Below are 21426 nucleotides of genomic sequence, written 5' to 3' on the forward strand. Positions count from 1 at the left end.
CAATTTTGTGTTCTGACTGAACTGTAACTGATACAATTCAACTGTAACTGTTACAATTTGTGGTCTCCTAATTAAAAGATATTGCATGAATAAATCCACACAGGTGAATTTAAAAAGATTCAAGTAAATGGTCTTTGTAAAAATTTCAAGATTGACAGAGAAGAAAATGATGTGCATAACAAACACAGCTTGATTCTTACATTTGTAACCCTATTTATTTCTGAAACTGGATTGAAACACTGCTATATGCCAGGCATGTGCAGCTTGAGCAAATTCTGTAAGAAAACATTCTAAACTTGGTTATCATTCTAGTCCTCTGATTCTTTTCAATATATGGCTATTGATTTTGTCATGGTTTGTTGAATTTTGGTGATTTGTTATGTTCTCCAAAATTAATTTAACATTAAGGATTCATGTATATATATGTATATATATACATATGTATATATAAAAATACACACACACATATGCCTATAGAATATGAGTAATTTGAAGTTAAGAATGAGCAATATGAGTATCCTCTATATCAGTGGTGGGATTTTGAAAATGTTTTGTTATCAAATCAAACTGTGTACTTTGAGTTAGTTTTTGCATTACTGTGATCATTGTGGTTCCTTTTGCCAACCATTCCTTGACAACTAGATGTATAATCCTACTCCATTTTTATGCTGCTAAATGAGGTGGTGATGGTTTTTGTCTTCAGTTCCTCCTGCATGACAAAGCTATTTCATTCAAGACTTCTAGCTAAATAGATCTTTAAGCAAGGGTCACTAGATGGTGATAACACACTTCTAAAAAGCAGTGCTTTCATAATGAATGTTTTAAGTATTGTTGGGTTTTTTGGGGTGATGGGAGTCTTCTGTTTTCTTTGTTTCTTTTTAAGTTGTAAAGGTATTAGAGAGAACTGGGAGTGTTTTTCTGCTTTAATTTCCCTACATAGAGTCAATTTTGAGGGTGATAATTTATCTGTTGTCCCATTACCTGGTACTGTTGACAGAATATTTTTCACCAGTTTAGATCCAGCAATAGCTGATTTTGTCTTAGCTATGGGTGAGTAGTCACTGGATAGATTCCCCTTCTTCTATGCCGAATGGAGTTAAATAATATTTCTTCGTGACAGCTAATGAGATCTTTCTGATGAATCAGAAATCTCTCATGAGCTTTTCTGTTCTTTTTTTCTTATTTTTTTTTAATTTCTTTTGTTGAAGTATGTTACGCTGTTTCAAGTATTAATTATAAGCTATCCTTGATTTAGAGGATCAATGGAATAATTTATAGGATGCATTGTAGTATTGCCTGTTCCACTTAAAGATTCTACTGAGGCTGTGTCAACATGAAATCATGTTCACATGTCCTTTATGAAGGACAAGTCTTTCTATGCCTTTCTACTTTATAAATGCAGATTTAAAGAAAATTTGTTTCATGATGCTTTGTAATTTGAAAAGTGTAGTCTGAGGTAGTAATGGTCAGTTAAATGTTTTCATTGCTGATAATGTTTCTTTTGCTCTTAAAAGTTTCTTTTGCCAAAACTAATTGCATTCATGTAATCATATGCTCAGTGGTTTTCATTCATGAATTTGCCAGGTGACGATGGGGCTCTCCCAACCATAAGTATACTGAAAAAGAAGTCAGACATCATGGATGCCAGAATTTGAAGTTAACTGCTATTTGGCTAATGGCTTTATAGAAGCTATGATTCCTTCCTTTCCAGTATTACATTGTGTAACTTACCTTGATTGAAATGGCAAGTAACAATAACCTGCTATATGCTTTCTTAGGACCTAGGAGGTCTGAGTACAGAAAGAAGCGCCTTTTTATTTCATAATAAAAATTGTGATAGTCAATGTTTTTTGGAAACAGTTAAGACTCCCAAAGATAGAGTTGTAGCTATCACCAAAGAAATACAGAAAGCATTTTAGGATATAAAAATAAAGCAGTTATAAATATGACAGTAGGTAAGTCTTGATGCAGTAGAAAAGAAAGATACGTAAACTTAAAAGGAAACATTACAGCAAAGAAAGTACAACCACACTAAAGAATTACTAGTGAATATACTTAATGTAAGCTTCAAACAGAAGCGTCTTTGTGACTAAAAAAATAAGGCAAAAGCAGCAATTTACGATCTGGTAGTTTTAATGGAGCTCACTGAGAATGAATGAAAACTGGTTACTACCTGTGTTACACTATTGGACAGACTTTTGCCCTGAAGAATATACTTTAGATTTGTAGTTATAAAGCAGGTTTGGTTGGTAAGCTAGAGGTATTTAGCATTGCTTAACTACTGAACAAATCACAACCTCTGGCTCTATATTTCAGTATGATAAAGTTTTCTTTTTCATCTCAGTATCTTTTCAGATTTTTATCTTGTTTTGGCTTCTTGACAGTGCAGACTGGGGTTTGTTCTAGCTTTGTAAAATCCATTGGGATGCTTTCACTGGCCTCAGCATGTGCAGGATCTCACCGCTACCATAGTATTTCAAGCAGAGGTGTGCTGTGCACAAAAGTGGAAGGAGTGCTGGAAGCAGCGGTATCTCCAGCTCCAAATGCTCTGTGGTGACAGGACTTCACAGAGTCCAGGCAGAGGGAGAACAGCAATGTTCCACAAGCACTTGCTGGCAGGGTTTTCACGTCAAAAGCTGGTAGCGTGACTCACTATTTCTTCCAAGTTCTTCTCTCCAGCTGAGAAGGCATTTCAGGACAGCAGATGTACAATTACCGTTCTTACAGGAGCTAAGCAGACAGTTTATGACTTTCTAAAGCAGTGTGCTTCTTATCAATCACAGACTTCTGCACATTCACAAAATACTTTCTCCTGAAAGTTTGTCAGATGAGCAAACCCCATGTACTACCATAGACTCCCTAGAGAAGTTTCCTTCCTCCCCAGTTACTCTATGGAGAGGGGGCAGAATGGCTCAGGTTTGCTAAATGGACGTAATGCTATATATTTTCTTGCACACAAAATCTTTGTATCTCATATCACACACATTATCTGGATCTGACACAGGAAGGATATTTATCTATTTAGTAGATAAACTATTTAGTATTTGTGACTCAGTAGCAAACAAAACTTAAATGTAGTATGAGAATTTATTTGGACTCTGTCTGGTGTGAACACTGAATAGAAGTTAGGGAGAAAGACAAAAAAGTGGCAGAGTAAACAAATGTATTGTGAATGCAAAACATGAGATTGAACACACTCCCATAGCAGGAAGGAGGGAGAAATCAAAAAAACATAATGCACAGAAAGTTTATATTTTTATAGTAGTTCTGTTACATGGAGATCTAATTTTAAAAAGCAATTCTTGAGTTTCAGCCTGGAAACTGTGTTGCAACATTTGTTGTTTGGATTTTTTTTTCTTTAGAATTGGCATAAATTCTACAAAGTAAAGGATTTGAATTCAGGCCAGTGAAGAAAATAAGTAGAAGCTTTCCAGTTTCTGTCATTCACTGCTATTGGAGAAGATGAGATTCAGGTACATGCTCAGCACAAATTCAACGTGTGACTCAAAACTCTTCATGGAGAGAAATTAGATTATTTGATTATTCCTCTTTCTGCTTATTTTTCTGTTCCCTCCTAGCTAAATGTTGATTCTAGGTGCTTCATAAGACAATACCGTATGGAAAAGCTATAGTTGCTGTATAGAATTCCAAAATCACATGCAGCAGACATTCAAGAAAACTTCAGGAAGGTGTGAATTTTCAAATGTGGTTTCCTAAAGGAGACAATGGCCACTAAACACTGGAAATTCCCAATAAAATTCATGGACTTACTGAATTCATACAAGTACCAAAGTAATGAGCTGAAGACAAAAAGAAAGAAACTGAGTGAAAATGACTATTAGACACTGTAGGAATAAATTACAGATGTCAATCTGTAAAACCTGCTTTAGGTGGGATCATGCAAATTAGCTTTCAGTGGGAAGCTTATGTCTGCCACAAGCAGTACACTTGGCAGACTCAGCTGTAGCAAGTAGAAAGCTCTATACTGAAATAATTCCACACAGCCTGCTCCAGTTTCCTCCTATTTTCCTTTGACTCACCAGCGGTGTCCTTTGTCTTGATGGTGGCAGAAAAACTGACAGTGGTGGTACTGCTGTCTTGCCAAGGCTGACTGACTGAGATTTCGTGGTGGTATGGTATACGTATCAGTCACGACTTTTGTTTCTAGGGGCAGGGCCTATCTTTTTTTTTTTTTTCCTGTGTTCATATACTGCTTAGTACAGTGGCTTCTGATTGATGACAGGGCCTCCTAGGTGCTGTAGTAACATAAGCAGTAATGATTATACTTTGGCCACATTGTGCTGTTTCTCTATCATTATATTTTGTCCCTGTCATGAATGAGTAACATAAATATGTCACTGGGTGACAGAGCGTCCCTTTGCTTTTATTTTTGGTTCAAATATTTTGGGGGGAAAAAAGGCTTAGAAGTCTCCATACTTGGCTCACTGCATTTTATGGCTTGGTTCAAATATTTTTGGAGGAAAAAAGGCTTAGAAGATGTCTCTATACTTGGTTCACTGCATTTTGTGGCTTTTCTGAAAAGGACACAGGTGTCAAATACCTTATTTATGTAGCCAAAATGGTTAGTAGTTATTCTAGTTTTTGTAGTGCTGCATGAGAACTCTTGTGAAAAAGCAGTACCCTGCCTATTATACAGAATATGTTCAAATACAGGGCAGTCCTGGCCCTCTTGGAACACTAATTAGCTCATCAAAGGAGGCATGGCTGGGGTCACGTGGCATTTGATGAAGTGGCAGCTGTCTAATTTTGGCCTTCTTTCATATCAGCTCATTTGGAAAGATAATTTTGAGGGCAAAAGACAAGTATTTTCTTTTAAAGCCAAAACTGACTGCTTGGATAAAATGTCAATGATTAAGATAGAACCTGTAGAGCAAAAAAGTTACATGATTACAGGGACTTATATTTAAAACTCTTTCCCTTATACTTGAGCACTAGTTTTTTTCCTTTCATCCGAACTTTATATATCATAGAAAAGGAAAGTTTCTAATGAACTTCAGCAAGTAAGTTTCAGGCTCTTTTCTATCATGTTGCAAGAGATGTGTTAGCTGAGAAGAGGCAAATACAAATATCTTCCTACACTGTTTGACTGAAGAAGTCACTTGACTAGGCACTAACATAAAAAAAAAAAAAAAAAGAAAAGAAAAAAACAACCTCGAAAAGAGACAATGTTCGGGTCACATAAATTCACTTCTGCTCGTTTGCTCCTTCTCTTTCCATCTTTTCTCTGTTTTATTTTTTCACAGAAAGGATTGTCTGTCTTTTGAATCAGGGCCTTTTATATCCCAGCTCAGTGCTCTGATGTGTGAAGCGCAAAGTCTTTTCTCTTCCATCTATTTTTCTTTACATTAAAATTCTTGGCATTGGCCTACTACAGAATAATAAATGTCTTAAAATAACATGAGTTTTCACAGAAGGATTATTACCTTCCCAGGACTATGTAGCTAGCTGTCTTCCAGAGAAGAGATAAATCCCTAAAATTAAACTTTGAAGGAGGTAAGATATAAGACAATACCATAACACAGTGCTTTACAGCATTTTAAATTAGTGGCATGCTGTATGCTGACACTGAACATTTGTAACAGTGCTAGTCTGCCTGCAGTGTGAGACAAATGATGCTCTTAGACTCCATTCATATACTTAACAGCATATATTAAATCTGTTCTCATCCAATGACTGAGCAGTGGGATGAAAAAAAAGATTGTGTCTTCTAATAAGAAGTAATTTTTAAACTATACAAAAAGATTATGGTATAGCCCATTTAGTGCGGAAATCTGATTATCAAAGAACAGTTTATAGCATGCTGGTCCTTCCAGAAACTTCATAAACCATCATGAAGCCTGCCTGGAGAAGTGGGACAAGTGTGAAGTTACCCCGTTATCACAGCGTAGTTGACATTTTCAGTCTTTCAGAAATCAGATGTAATTTAATCCAGGTTTTATAAAAGAAGGGTAGGCCTCAATGGTGAAATGCAAATATCTAATTGGTGGTATATCAAATCATTGCTGGTAGGCTCTGTTGTCCTTGTCCCAACTGTGGGAAAAGCATGTGGATGCAGCAGTCTTAAACCAGCACGTTGGAGAGAGGAAGGGGAGCTAGACCCTAGAGGTGTGAAACACCACTAATTTTCTTAATTTACATTCAGCTACAAAAGCAGTGGCAACTAATGGCATAATACACATTTCTTCCTTGTAATTCCTCCCTTCAGCCGTGTGTTCCCAGTCTATTGCATTAAGTGGTGTACAGGGCACTGTAATAGGAAAAGACCATGAGAGTGAGTGAGCTGGATCAGTATTCGAACTTGGTAGGTAGATAGACAAGAGAGTGAGAAGCTTTAACAGAGGGAATGGTGTAGCTGTCGATCCTGTGGATCTGCAGGTGCACTGAAGACCCATGCCATTATACTTCAAGGAGGAGTAACTCATTGTGAAACTGGGTAAGAGACCCTATTTCATTTCTTGCACGTGCAAAATACAGATAACATGGCACAGGAAGCTTGTTATTTTAAATTAAGAACTGATACTTTTATCTGCTTTCTGCAAATATCCAATCTTGTATTGCCTAAGAATACCAATGGTAAAGATACTAACAATTCTGCTTGCTGTAAACAAATTCAAGCTTTTGGAATTGATTTAGTTACCTCTGTTTACTCTGAAGTCTATTGCAACTATTGACTAAAAAGTCAGGGAAATGCAGAAAGATGCAAGGAAACTTGAAACTAGTCTTTCACTTTGGCAGCATCTGCTGTTATTAAATGTCAGCTGAACCAGGAAATCAATATAAGCATTTAAAATGTAAGTAGTCTTTAATAGATAGGAATACAGTTTCCTCTAATACACACATAAGTCAATCTGTAACAGTAAAGAACTGTGGACTTCTTAGAGCAGAATTAGCTCTAAAGGATTCTCCGAGTCCTGTTGCATGCTACTTTGTATTATTAATTGCTGGTAGTCTGTTCCCACCTTCTTTTATTAGGATGTAGTTCTTCCTTAGATGGATGTTCTATTGTAATTTTTTTCCCTGGAAGACTGTGAAACTTGTAGGGGGCTTCCAAGAGGGCTTACATCTTGGAACTAAAGCAGGATGCAACAAGAAAAACATCCTGAAACTTTAGTAGGGCATCAAAAGAGGAGCCTCCTGGAACTGAGGAAGGAACTTCGTTGAAAATTTGCAAATACTCCCAACTGATGGTTAATGCTTCCAAAACTAGAGCCAAAAAAACCCCAACATTGTGCTGCTTGTGCTATAGTTAGATACAAGCTAGGAACTCACTTGGAACTCATTCATAACATCAGTATTTTAACAATGTAAACTGCATTTCATTGGACTGTATTTTTAAATTGTTGAGATAAGAATGTTTTACAAGTAATTATTGCTTATGATGAGATTTAGTAACTTGTGCAACAGCTTCTAGCCATTTCCTATAATAAGTGGGATGGTGCCAATGTAGAATTATAAAGTAACAGATCCTATGCATCAGGATGTCACTAGGTGCTAGAGAGAGTATCATGGGACTGGTGCTAGTTTATGAAGAATATCACTGTGACCCAAGAGAAAGAAGTTGTTAGTGTGAAAAGATGAAGCAAACTAGATACAACCAGGCAACTAGATAAACTGTTGTGTTAAAATTTTTAGTTAACTTTCCTTCTCTATAGAACAATGATAAATAAAAAGTTGTTTATGTATTTTCATTGTAGTATACCTACCCCTTTTAGAAAAAAGAAAAGAGCACAAAACAAACCTTTAAACTGCTGTTTTGCAAATGCAAAAATAATGTCTTAATTGGAATATTAAAGGAATTGCAGAAACATTTCTATTTATGTTACTCCAGGATCTTCACTTTTGGACTAACTCTACTATCAGTATTCTTGTAAATGAAACTCTATCAATGCCCTTGGGATTCCTGCAAATTACTAATGGGTATTAAGAATTCATTGCACTTTCTCTTTTTAGAACCATCTTGATCCAGACTGACAATTTGGATTTTTTTTTTTTCCTCCTGTATGAAGTGTTAGTGTTCCTTGAAGTATTAAGCATATTTCAATTCTGAAAAGACTCTATCCATGAACAGTAGCCTTCTGCATGCTCTTTTACTTGGATTTAAGTTTTTGTGAGCCTCCACAGGGCTCCAGAGTCTCAATCCTGAACACATATGGTTAACTAAAAATGCAGAAGCAGTCCTGTTTACTTCAACATGAAAAAAGAAAAAATGTTTTAGTGTTTGTTGGAATATTGTAGGAATCAACATTTTACTTTGAAAACAGTCTACTGTGAAATATTGACCATTACACAGAATATACCCAGATTGACTACAATATTCTGGGCAGTAGACAAAGCAATTGTGGAATATGAATAAATTAATAATTCAATTGATAATTGTTAGTGACTATTCAATAATTCAATACTCAATTAAATAACTGTTCAGCATATCAACAGACTAGCATTTTATATCTAGGCCTTGCAAGTTGTACCTTCAGTTTGATACTGAAACTAATTTTTATTTAAATTATTCAATATTAAAAAAATACTTTAGTTCATTATATGTGTTTGTGGTATTTAAGTGTATTTGTCAGAAGTGTGGGAAGAAAGTGGCAAGATTCAAATGCTCTCTTCTAAACTGGACATTACAAGGCAATTCAAACTGGAAATAAATTATCTTTAACAGAAAGCAAGTACAGATTTCTTATGTTACAAAATATTTTGGTAAGTGCCAATTAAGCAAATATTTATTTAGTGTTCTAGGGAGAAGGAGAAAAGAATAAGGCTCCAGATTTGCTAATAACTAACCCCATCAGAATCCAGGCTCCTAACATGGGACCTTGTCATCTTGTCCTAGAAGAAATGTTAGGTCTCTCTCTTTCTGGAATGGAATAAGGAGAAAGACAAGAAAAGCAGATGGCACTGTATTGCTAGGAGCAAGAGGTGAGCAAGAAGTAATCATGATGATATATTTGAGGGTGAGGTTCTGTCTTTGTAGGTTTCTGTACAACTCTTTCCAGTAGTATCTGAGAATCTGCAAGAAATTAAAGATGGCAGTGATATCTCTTCTTTCCTTGCTGGCAAGAGTTGTGGTAGGGGTGACATATGGTACGTTAAGATAAAAACAGTGGCCAAGTTGCTTTCATTTTCAGTGTACTTTAGAGACCTTTTCAGCTTAAAAACATCACTGTGACAGGCTTATCTCAACCTATGTTAACCGCAGAGCAGCTATTTTAACCTTTCTCACACATCTCCTCTATAGCCATCCATTATTACATGCATTTTTATTTTCTCTAGTATGATGATAATGCATGACTCGTGCGAACTTTTAATAAGTATCTAACAAAATAAGTGATAAGTCAATACAGACCTGATAGGTATCCAGATGTTACCAGCAGTTGAGAAATTTGGTTGTTGTTTTAGAAGCAGACCAGCAGATGGTGCTCAAAAATTAATCGCAGCATAACTGAGTTGTGATGGTGCATTTTCAATTCGTTTTTCTTTTTTGTTCTTTATAGAATGGTTATTACACACATTTCTTAATTAAATGGAAATGTGAATAAGGATGGAAGAACAGAATACCCAACACTTCTTGGAAATCAATCTCTGAATCCTTACTAGTTTTCTTCTAGCAATAATTGTTGGTTTTAATTTCATCATTTATCTTATTATACTTAATTTCAGTTCAAATGTTAACATTTATCTTAAAACTCTAGCTTTCCTCCTAATCAGACTGAGATGGTTTGCCTTGTAGATTTAAGAATAACTGTAATGATATTTGGAGGGGTGATGGAAGCTGCAGATGACAGTTATTAAATTAAAAAAAAAAAAAAATAGAAAAAGTCCCTGCTTGAACTGAAGTTAAGCTGCAAAGATACACCAGTAATCTTAAGAGCCTTGGGAATTTTGTATACAATATATTAACCATAAAACCTTCTGCAAATCAGAAAATTCAATGTTAATTTCATATTCACAAAGTAAGCATTGGCCTATGTTAAAATGCAGTAAACTTAACATGCTCTGCCATCCTGTTAAGTCTCAGTCTACGGTTGTGACAACCTGTTAACACGCTGTATTCTAGATGCTGTGAATGATATGCCCAGGTACTTTGAAACCTGGCAGCTTTACAGTCCCTGCTTTTTTGGATATTTCACTTGCAGACACCTTGATAAATGCCCACTTCACTTTATGCAATGGAGTGTGAAAAGGAGCCTACCTTGGGAGCTTTCGTAAACCCCACCCAAGGTGTATAGTCTGTTTTTAATTATATGTATTGGCAAGTTAATGAAGCTGTTTTGTTTGAATAGTAAAAGCTTAACATTGGCAGTAACTGCCTTGAGGTAGCTGTACTGGAAAGAAGAGAGAGATTTGACAAAGAATCAAAAATGTGACAAATAGTATACTGGTGGTGGCATTTTGTGAAGATGAATTTTGTGAAGATGAATTAGACTAGTCTTTGGCAGGATGGGGATGTATACAGTGCTAGCTTGCGTATCAGTGAAGACAGCTACAGAACTCACAATTAATGTAAGAAGTCTATGGCAAGTAACAAATTTTGGGTTACATAAATTCCAGGAAAATGCAGGTAGAGTATGCACTACAGTGGAGTTTAGGAAGTAGAAATTATATGTGTGCATACACACACACCAAAACCACCCACGCATTCTTTGGAAAGGAGAAAATGCAATTTAGAAACAGGAAAAAATTGCAAAACAGATAATTTACACAGCATGCAAATAAAATAAGGTACCAGTCTTTGTCTCTTGCTGCTAAGCCCATTGTTATAGACCTACTCTTAAAGATAAACTTTCCATTAGTGTTTCAACAGATGCATCAGGGGAAAAAAGTAAAGATTTATCTGCTCTCTGTTAGGTTGCACATAAAAGCAGGGGCATTAATATAGGACCTTCAAAAAAGCATTTTCAAATAATCACAGCTCTTATAGTTTCTCTGTATACTCCTCAGTGCTTGGCACACCTGCAGCATCCATGAGAAGCATTTCTCCGTGTTAGGTTTTCTGCTGTAAGCTGCTGAGATTGCTGCATTTCCAGCAGAAAAAAATTAAATTACTAAAATGTAAATTAGGATTTAGTTCAAAACTGTGTAAGCATACATACAATGTGATTTTCATGGACCTTAAATATGACTTAAGATCTTTGAAAGACTAAGAATGAATCAGACTACCCAGCAAGTCCAAAGACATATATATGGAGACTGACTGACTTTCAAGTATGCTGTAGGCATGAACAGAAAAAGGAAGGTATTTTTGTAACTGACAGTGTCACAATAATCCAGTTTGGAAGCTACGTATGCTGTGACATGTCTTTGAACTCAAAGCTGATCAAACGATTTTCTGCTCCTCAGTTCTTATTCTGCTGAAAGCTTAGGCTCCTGTATGTAAAACGCCTCTCTGCTTTCTCAAATGTAGGAATGAAGTCATTTGTTCATCTTTTTAGTGAACAGACAAGCGTTGTAATGGTGTATATTGATTTTGTGGATGGTATGCATTACCTGAACTTCCATGGCAGAGTTAGGGACAAACACAAGGAAGTCATTTATCTGTACAGCTAGAGTCTTTGAATGCAGCTATTACTCTGCTGCATATGAAGTTAGAACTGCAGCTCATGTGTGCAGCTTGAAATCAAGGCCATTCGTTAGAGTGAATCTACCCTGAAGCAAGATGTTTTGGGCATGTTCTCCTGGAAGTGGTCAGGAGCTCCTTTAGAAATAACAAGGATGATGGTGACTATTAAGCATGGCCATAGATTTTTCTTTGTCACACCGCCATCCTTTCTTGGTTTTGATTTTTTGTACTTTTGTTGCTTTGTTACTCTTGTTGCATATGACATTTACTGTGCTCCACATGGTGTCCATCAGTCCTCTTATTCCAGTAAAGTCTGTGTTTAAAAGCCTTGTTTCTGGCTCTGAATTCATAATAGTCTTCAAACAGTTTTATTCACATTCATCTTTGGCTAGGGGATGAGATCATTCTTCTCTTAAACTGAATGCATATATTTATATTTTTGTTGATCTCATCCACAGTAGACTTGGCCAATCGGAAAACCAGCATGAATATGCTGAGATGGAGGTCACGGGGCTGAATGTCACAGAGTTCAGGCATGCAATAGTTGCTGACTGCTGTTTTTCTGTGGAGAATAGGAGATTGCTGTGACAGAGGCTCTGAAACCTCTGGCAACATGTAGTGGACAGAGAGAGCAGTAGGCTCAGGCCTATTGCAGCAGGCCTGTATAAGCCTGGTGGTTTAGCATCTGTTTTGATAATAGCTTCAACAGGAAGCTATTTTCGCCTGATGCTTGTGGGCTACCTAACATATGGTGTCCCCCACACTAAAGGGCCCCATTGGCCCTTCAGGAAAATGCAGTATTGATTACCTCAAAACCTGGCTCTTGCAGTAGGTTATTGAGGCTTTAGAGAGAGGGGACTGGTCTCTAAATCAGCCAGATGGCACAGAACTGGTTATATCCACAATATGTATCAGTTGGCCCTTGATGTCCCCTGGACAAAACAGAGTACTGCTCTGGCTCTAGGCATAATTTCTGTGTGCATGCACGTGTGTGTGTGTGAGAGAGAGAGAATTTTTCCAGCTCAAAATATTTAGAATGATGTGAAGGATGTGCAGCAGCTCATGGGACTGGTAAAGGACTCATAGATAGCATTATACAGAGGATATGGGAAAGAATACTAGCTGGTACAGTCAAACCACGCCAGAAGTGTTGTAACAATTAAGCAGCATTGATGAGCAAGGGTGCAGGGCTCAATCTTGCTCCATGTTCCTATATAATTCAGCAGTATAGACACAGCCTGCCTTTATGACTGGTGAAAAGTCTGTGATAGATTATCCACTGTCTATCAACGATATCAGGAGAAACCACTGTACCATTTACAATTTTCAGACAATGTCAGAACAGGCTAATAAGGACTAATATAGACTTGTTTGTTTAGTACCTACTTAATAAATAGACAAACTGAAATCAATCCCAGAATTATAGCCGTTTCTTGTTCTACCTGCAGAGGGCATTCATACTATTCAGTACATCATTCCTCTCCAGTTGACAGTGAATTCAAGGGATTATTTATGGTTACTCAGTTAAGGGTTCATGAATCAGGAGCTTTGTGATACTTGGTTTACAAGACACTGAGCACCTATAGCTGGGTATATATGAAACAGCTGAACAATGTGGTTGCGAGAAGAGTTGTAAGAGATGGTCAGATATTTTCCTAAGCAAAAATACCATTTTGCTTGCTGAACTACTTTTTCATTTTAGTTATAATGTTTTTTTAAATTATTGTTATTACTAATTTCTAACCCTTTGCCTTTTAATAAATTTTTACACTTAGTTTGTGCACAGTGCTAAACTCTTAAACTCCTTTTCAATAAAGCTACTCCACAGAGCTTGCACTGAACTTTCAGAGAGCAGGAAAAGTTGCAAATACAAAAATTTTGGAAAAGGCATAATGAAATCAAGCTAGAGTGTAGAAAGATGGTATTTTATTTTCTTGGAACCAAGAAGCATGAGAGGAAAAAGATCATTATATCAGGGCTATTAATCAAAATATTTTTCAAAGCATTTGTTTCAGTTTTAAATTTATTATGAAAGTGATTATTGTTGTTTTCTTGAAGAGGGAGCATGCCCCTTTGGGAGGCTCAGGAAGTATCTTCATAAAGGATCTCCCCATCCTGGAAGTGGCAGGGCAAAGAATGTAGACTAGCTGGAAGAACAGGTCTGATAAATGGTAACCCAGGCCCATTGTATCAGACAATGGCAACTGCTGAACAAACACTGGTAGGGCAGTATTAGTCTGCACAAGAGACAAGCTGAAGCACAGAACACTTGAGACCCTATTCATGAGATAGTTGTTGATCCTTAGATGCCTCTGGAAGAGAAGATGACTGTTAGAAAGTTAGCAGTCTGTAACAGTTGAGAGTAGAGCTTTAAGAAACACAGCGAGAGGAACAATAGGAGTTTCTGCCTCTTTTTGAGACTAGTAATTCTACTTTTGGGCATTCATTTTTAACACAAGCTGTAAGACAACATTCTGAGGAAGTCGGTATTCGTTATGTCAAAGTGACTGTGAAGTATATCACTGAGAATCCAGGGCATTGAGAGGAGGATAAGGTGCTTGTCAGGAAGGTCATCCTTGGCAGCAGACGCACCTGTATTGCAGAACACAGTATTGCTAGAACTGCAGTTTCCTTTCATGTAATAATCCAGCGTGTATTCATGAAACTGAGAGTGACTGAATGCAGTATTCCAATTTAAGTGCCTGACAGCTCTCCCCTTGGATGCATATATTTCTGTAGTCTCTTTATACTGTCACAAGCTGCTTGACACACAGCTTTCTCCTCTGAACTCTCATCAGCTCTCTGACAAAGCTTATTGACTATTCCTTAGTGGAACTTACATAATAAATATTTGAGTGCAGTCACTGCAGATGGTGTGCTAAGACTTGCTGCTCTCAGTCATATTTTTAATACAGAGGCCTTTCTGCTTATTCACACTTCCAGTAAAATAGTTTATGAGCCTTAACAATTTGAAAAGTGACTAAGGTTACAGTGATTGCCAGGTGGAAGAAATTCAGGAAAGCTTTTCTTGCTGGCTGACACAGAGATCTCTTTCTGTAGAATCCCCCCATCCTTACAATGGGCTCTTTAATATTCTAGTAAATTAGGTTTACGATGCCTAGTGCATGTATCTAGGTATGGGAATACAAAAAATACTCTGAGGTCTGCCGGGTCAGATGTTGCTAAAGAGATTAAATTGCAAGTTACCTGACTTTTTTTATGCCTCTGGGTAGTGAAAGGGAGGACAGGAGGAGCTGTTGAAACTTGCTGTTTGTTATAAGTTTGGCAGGGGATTCTACCCATCTTATTATTCCTCTTTTCTGTTTCATGTACTGCAGATTAAACACGAGTACTATTCAAGCAGGATCTGCTGGTGAAGTAGATCCTGAAGCAGATAAAGAGCGAGATTTCTAGCAGAAGTGGGAAAAGGCATTACCACCCCGTTCCTTCACCACCAGTTTCATGGTGGCAATCATAAAAAGTTTAATAGATTAGATTATAATTTCACTATTCCCACTAGGTCCCATTTTTTTGTCATGCCTACTATGTAAATTTGAGGCCTGACTTCAGAGGTGTTGAGCTGACTTTTACAATTCAGTAAAATTGCTGTGTTTTTTCATTGGACAAGGTGAAACTTAATAATCTCTGGAAAGTATATTTGGTCTTGATGAGACTTCTCACATAAAAATGATAAGCTGTATGCAAAAGCTAAAACATATACTACAATCAGGTCCTGAGGTTTTCCTGTAATTTCCAGAATGCTTTTTTTCATACCTTGCTTTTACCAGCTACTAATTTTCTCCTTCAATAAATTAAATCTCTTCTGTTAATCTGTAACTGAAGTAGACTGTTTGCAAATGAAATGCTGCAGTTCTAATCAGATTGCTGTCTACTATGGCATTTTGCAATGTGTGATACTTGCTGGTATCTGGTACAACCTGGAGAGATCTCTGGAAAGGCAGGTTTGCTGGTTAAACACAAGGAGTAAGCTGTGTTGCGTGGAAGGATTTAAGAAATATTATTTCACTTTCTTCTTCCCAGCATCAGGTTAAAGTTGTCATGACTTAAGCACGTTACAGATTCCTGGTGTTCTCTGTCATATCATACTGAACTTGGATATCTTTTCTGTGCTGTACTCTTGTTTTTTACCTGGATGATATTTGACTTGCACAGTCATCAGAGAAAGCTTCCAGATTTTAGCCTTTTTTTAAGGAATGGTATACAACTGTTTGTAAGTTAGCTACACATAATTCCTACAGCTCTTAAGAGAAGATTCTCTTCGCAGTAACTGCGATAATGAATTCTGAACGCTGCCCTCACTATCTCCCCCATGTTCTATTTTGCTGAAGATTGCAAAGTGCTTCTTTTCTTATCATAGGCCCCAGATGTCTAGGATTCTTTCACAGAAGTAACTTTCAGAATGTATCTTGTGATTTAATTTGGAGTTAAGGGATAGATTCAGTTAAAACTAGAAAAATGGACATGTGTAAGGACAGAACTTCAATATATTACAAAATCGTTGCACTGAAATCTGCCTCCTGTTTTTTTTTCTCCCTCAGCACTATAACTCAACTCTTTCTCTGAACTTAGAGAAAACTGAGGAATGTGTTCAAAAATGACATTGAAAGAGCCATCAGTTAGGGATGATCTTTGCAATGATCAGTAATTGTTATTGGTACCCTTCCAGGCACGTAAACAGCACAGATGGAAATCCTGGTACAAATTCACTCAGAAGATAGGACAGCAGTTTCCAGCTGCCTGCCTCGTGCAGGTGAACAGGCTTCTGATTAAAGTCTCAGTCATAAACTAGGCATGAAAAAACTGCTGTAAGTATCATCAGGACTAGAAGTCTTAATAAAAGAAAAAGTATGCAAGATAGGATTATGTCATGTATAAAGCAAGGTACACGTTGTCCAGAATAATAAAATGTATTAGGAAAAAGAAAAAAAATTGAAAAGCTTCCACATACATTTAAAATAGTTTAAGATAATTCCCCCTTCCTCATTATTCCCCATCTAAGTGACTCCTATCTAAGTCCTGTCTTTTACCTGTTTTTGTGAACTAATTTAAAGAGAAATGGGGACTTAAATATCTGTGACCTTTGAAAATTTAGACTTCTTAGCCTGAATGGTAGGAAGAAGGAAAACCTTGAAAACACCTATGCTTGAACATTGAAACATTAGGTAAATTTGCACCCCTAAGAATCACAAAGGATCTTGCCCTTGAAGTCAGTAGGCTGGAGTTCATCCATGGTGTCTGTGTGTTCTGCATTGGTGAATCAGTAGAATAAGTTCTCTTCTTTGTAGAGAGTAATTTCTGTTATGTTTTACTGGAGAAGCAATACATGTTTCTGTGACTCCTCGACTCTTAGAATACAACAGATTCACTTTTATTCTTTGCTTTGCTTTCAACAGAACATATATTTAGTCTGATTTGCAATTCATAAGCATCATATTAACTGAATGAAGATGTATTCAAGTTCACTATCAGTGGTTTAAATCTTTATGAACTAGAGTTTACTTTTTGTCAGCTACAAATTTATTCTGTAACAATTTTTATCATAAGAAGGATTAAAAATCTGTTATTTTATTGAAAAACATGGGCAAAAATAATTTAATTTTATATTCAGTAATTCCAACCAAAAATTACAGTAGTCTAGATAATTAGAAATTTAGTTGTTTCTGCCATTTCAGTTTGAAAGACCTAAATTCAGATTCACATTCACTACCTTTCAGGTTTACATAGCAATGATAGCTGCTTGATGAAGCTGCATCACTTTGCTTCTGTTCTTTTTATACATTAAGACAGTAACAAATCTGATTTCCTGACTCAGTCTTAGACAGTTGATCAAAGTCATCGGAGCGCAGACCTTGAAGAGTATCAGCATTAAACTCTCTCACTCTTGACTAAGGATGAAATCATGGCAAAATTCATACTGCACTTTTCTTTATGCACTCTGCGTTTTTTTTCATCAGTGGCATGTGAAGTAGAAAAAAGGTAGCTTGAAAAAGTAAAAAAAAAGAAAAAAAAATAGTTTATTTGCTAGAAATGACGACAAATACTTATACAGTCTAGCCTAATAGTCACTCTGATCTAGAGAGGACAGAGTGACTTGGGGATTAAAACCTCTGTATGCAAGGTTAACCATCTGTCCAGCCCAAGAACATTATTTTTACTTGTGCCATGAATCTGTTCCTGTACCTGAACCTTCATGTTCCTTAACCATGTAGTCTGGCCTTGCCAGACATTTTTACCTCTTGGTTCTCTTCCTCTTTTCTCAGTCTTCATGTTTTATGCTGAAAAATGTCATGTTTCCTTTTAACGTTGATAATCACAGTCTGTTTTAAAACAATTTCCTTCTGCCCTCACAGGAATCTATCTCCTGAGCCACTGTGCAGCTTTATCTCCCTGTTCTTCTTCATTCGCTTTAAATGTTTCAAAAATTTTCTGCCCTTGGGCCAAGGAATTTCTAAGGTGCATCTTGAATTACTTAAAACGGGTTATACAGCAGGGTTCTGTCTGTAAAGTCAAGAGACAAGAGTTAGTTCACTTGAAAAATGGTTGTGTGACTCAACCCAAATTGATATCATGTTGACCACAGTCTACAGCTGCTTATTTCTTAAATGCAGTTTCATAAGTAGTAAAATAAAAAAGAGTACAAACCATTTAGGGTGACTCTTTATTTCCCCTTATTTTCTCCTGCTTCTGCATCTGGGCAGCTCAACCCTGTTTCAGTCTTTTCTCTTTAACTGTTTGGCCTAAATAGACTCTGATACATTTAATTAGCATATACATGTTTATCTTCCTGAATCTTAGCCTCGAATGAAGCCCAAGAACTTGTATTTGACTATAATGGCCTGACTTTTAAGGTTCAACCAGGTCAATAAGCACTTCATACACTGCTAGGGAGAGATAAAACATCTCCTTGTCCCCGTGCTGTCACTTTCACACACACTGGCCTCAGTGTTAATAAGGCCATTCAGCATCCCCACTTTACACAGAACTTCTAAAGTCAGTACCCAAGCAAGCCATTCAGCAGAGCTGTAATTTACCTTCTCACACCACCAAACTGCCTTTACCAGCTCTTTGAATGCCTAATGCTTGAAAGGTGTGGTGCATTACAATGTAAAAAATAAGACTGAAGGCAAAATCTTGAAATAATAATTACAGTAGGTTCAAAGAAACCACAGACATCTATAGCACTCCTTTACCTTTATTAAAAAATAAGGCCTTTCTGTTTTAAAGTCAGACCTCCAAATATATCCAAAGAACCTCCAAACATAAGAATGGCTTCTCTATGTGAGACCAAATGTCTTATCTAGCCTGGTATCCTATCTCAGACAATGTCCAAAAATGGATGTTGAGGGAACACTATAAATGAAGGGAAAGCATATATACTTCCACAAATATTCCTATCATCAAGTAATCTGTGGTTCAGGAACTTCCTGAGCCAGAGATGGTGCTTTGTATTTAATAACTCTTGATGGATTTCTTTCCCATTAACTTGCCTAGTCTTCTCCAGGAAGAGATAGGGAAGATAAAACTGGTGCTCTTTTCATTTTCTAACCTTTATTTCTGGGAAAAACATTGGCCCCATTCCACAAAGTCAGAAATAGCTGTAGTGCTGTCATAGCAGCTGAGTGGCCTACAGCTCCAGTATAGAATGACGATGGCAATTTCACATCTCCTGGCATAAATGTATGACATTGGAGCTACACATTGGTCATGGAGTGGGACTGACTGATGCATTCAAAATCTTTTTGCTGTATTTAGTTGGGTTTTTCTTTTCAAACAAAAAGGTTAAAAATACCTTTAACGAGCTACTTAAAAGTTGAATTTTCAGATCTTTTAATTGTGCAGTTGTACTGCTATGCATAAAACATTGCGCAGTCGTCTTAATCTGGTCTAATGCCCAAGTCAAACTGGTTGAGCTAAGGGCATTTCTGTTTGCTGGTTCCATATGGAGCATTTAAAGCTCTAGCCTAGCTTGTTTATTTTTTTACTTTAATGAAAATATCTGGACAATTTCATGCAACCTTTGTCTCTGATTAGTACACAGTACCTAACTAGAGTGAATTAATAGATGTTAATGTACAGTAAAAAGCAACGTAAACTGCATACATAGATAGTAATTAGCATGTGAGAATTCTAAGCATCATTATATTTGTTTTTATGCCATAGTAAACAGAACAAAACCAAACTAGATTGTTAAGCCTTTTTTTCCCTCCTGACTGGGTCCAGATATGAATGAAACTTTCCAAGCTGTGCCATACTCAGTGGATAGTAAGCAGTGACGTTAGCATAGCGGTTTGGAGGGAAGGAAGAATGAAATAACAGCAGCTCTGATGCCAGAAAGAGTGCTTCCCATGGTGTATAGACACAATTCCTCAATTAAAAAAAAGGGAAAACTAGTGCTAGAAAATGCTCCATGTATTTCTTAAATAAAATTAAACTTAGCTAAAACTTAACTGCTTAAATTAGAAGCATTTCAAGATGCTGAATATATACACTGCAGTTTGGTAAATCAATAGCAAATAGGTATGCATACAAGTTATGTTTTTATACAACACACAAAGGCTAGACAGCTTTCTCAGTCTGTGTTGCCATGGGCGTATTGTTATGTGTGAGACTACTTTGCTGCTTAATTACCATTTTTTGTTTACAAGGCAGATACAGTGATACATATACTGGTGCATACAAACCAGAGAATATATTTGTGCTACTCTTTAGCTATCCTGTCCTGTGTACTGCTGCTAAGCATAGCCAAAGAGATAAAGAATTTCGCTTCTACATTCTCCAGAAAACCTGGGTCTGAAAACGAGTTGTTAGCCCATGCTGAGTTTCACGCAGCTGCTAGTTTCAAACTGTCTTTGACATGTCTGCACAAGCTGTGTTGACTACACATAGATGCTCACTAACAAGGTAATTTTGTAAGGAGACACTGGGAAACTGCAGAAAAGAAAGAGAGTCGAAGCCGGGCTGTGAAATGACTTGAAATTATTTATGCAAACTCTCAAACTCAGATCAGTAATAATTTTCAGCTGAAGACCTCAAAGAATTTCTGCAACCCATGTTTGATCTCCCCCTTATAAGGCAAATAACTAAAGCCACATTCAGCTGTAATACACAGCCTTGAGCTCCTGTCCATGTTCATTCTTGCTTCTTAGAATCATAGCGATAAGTGATATACTTGGAAAAATGTGTTTGAAAAGGTTGTGGGAATTATCACAGTTGGTAAACTCTGCCAGGTACTCTGACTGAAACCTTTATGTAAGTATCTGCTCATGACTTTTATTCAAACCTTTATTGGAAAAAAAATTTCCAGCTTTCTAAAAGCTTAGAGCACTAATAATTTCTGGATCTATGAAGCGGCATATGTGCCTACAGTGTGACTTAAATAGAACTTGATGCAGTGTTGTATTCTTGAAATTGCCAGCATTTGAAGGTGGGATGAGCCTTTTTTTTGACAAATGGATTTCTCCAGGTCCCTAGAATTCACTGTATGCACATATGTGACCAGAATTATCTTGGATTTGTCTGTGCTGAACATCTCAGTACCATCTTGTGTTTAAAATAGACATGATAAATACTTCCCTTGAGAGCTCTGTTGTGGGGTCCAGTCCAGCAGTAGGTCCCTAAAGCATACCTGAATAAGTGTGCTGCACACAGAGCAGCGCCTCTTTCTTGTTAGCATTCCAGAGAAGGAGCGCCTCTTCCCTCTCTCCTCCTCATTTATTCAGTTGTCTAATCAGAGCACGCAGTTCATAACATTCAAGTTAAGTATTTAACTCCCTCTCCATGCTTCAAAAGCATCTTAACATAGGGCACTAGATTCCACCTAAATG

This window comes from Gymnogyps californianus, chromosome 7 (assembly GCF_018139145.2).
Source record: "Gymnogyps californianus isolate 813 chromosome 7, ASM1813914v2, whole genome shotgun sequence".
Lineage (NCBI taxonomy): Eukaryota > Metazoa > Chordata > Aves > Accipitriformes > Cathartidae > Gymnogyps > Gymnogyps californianus.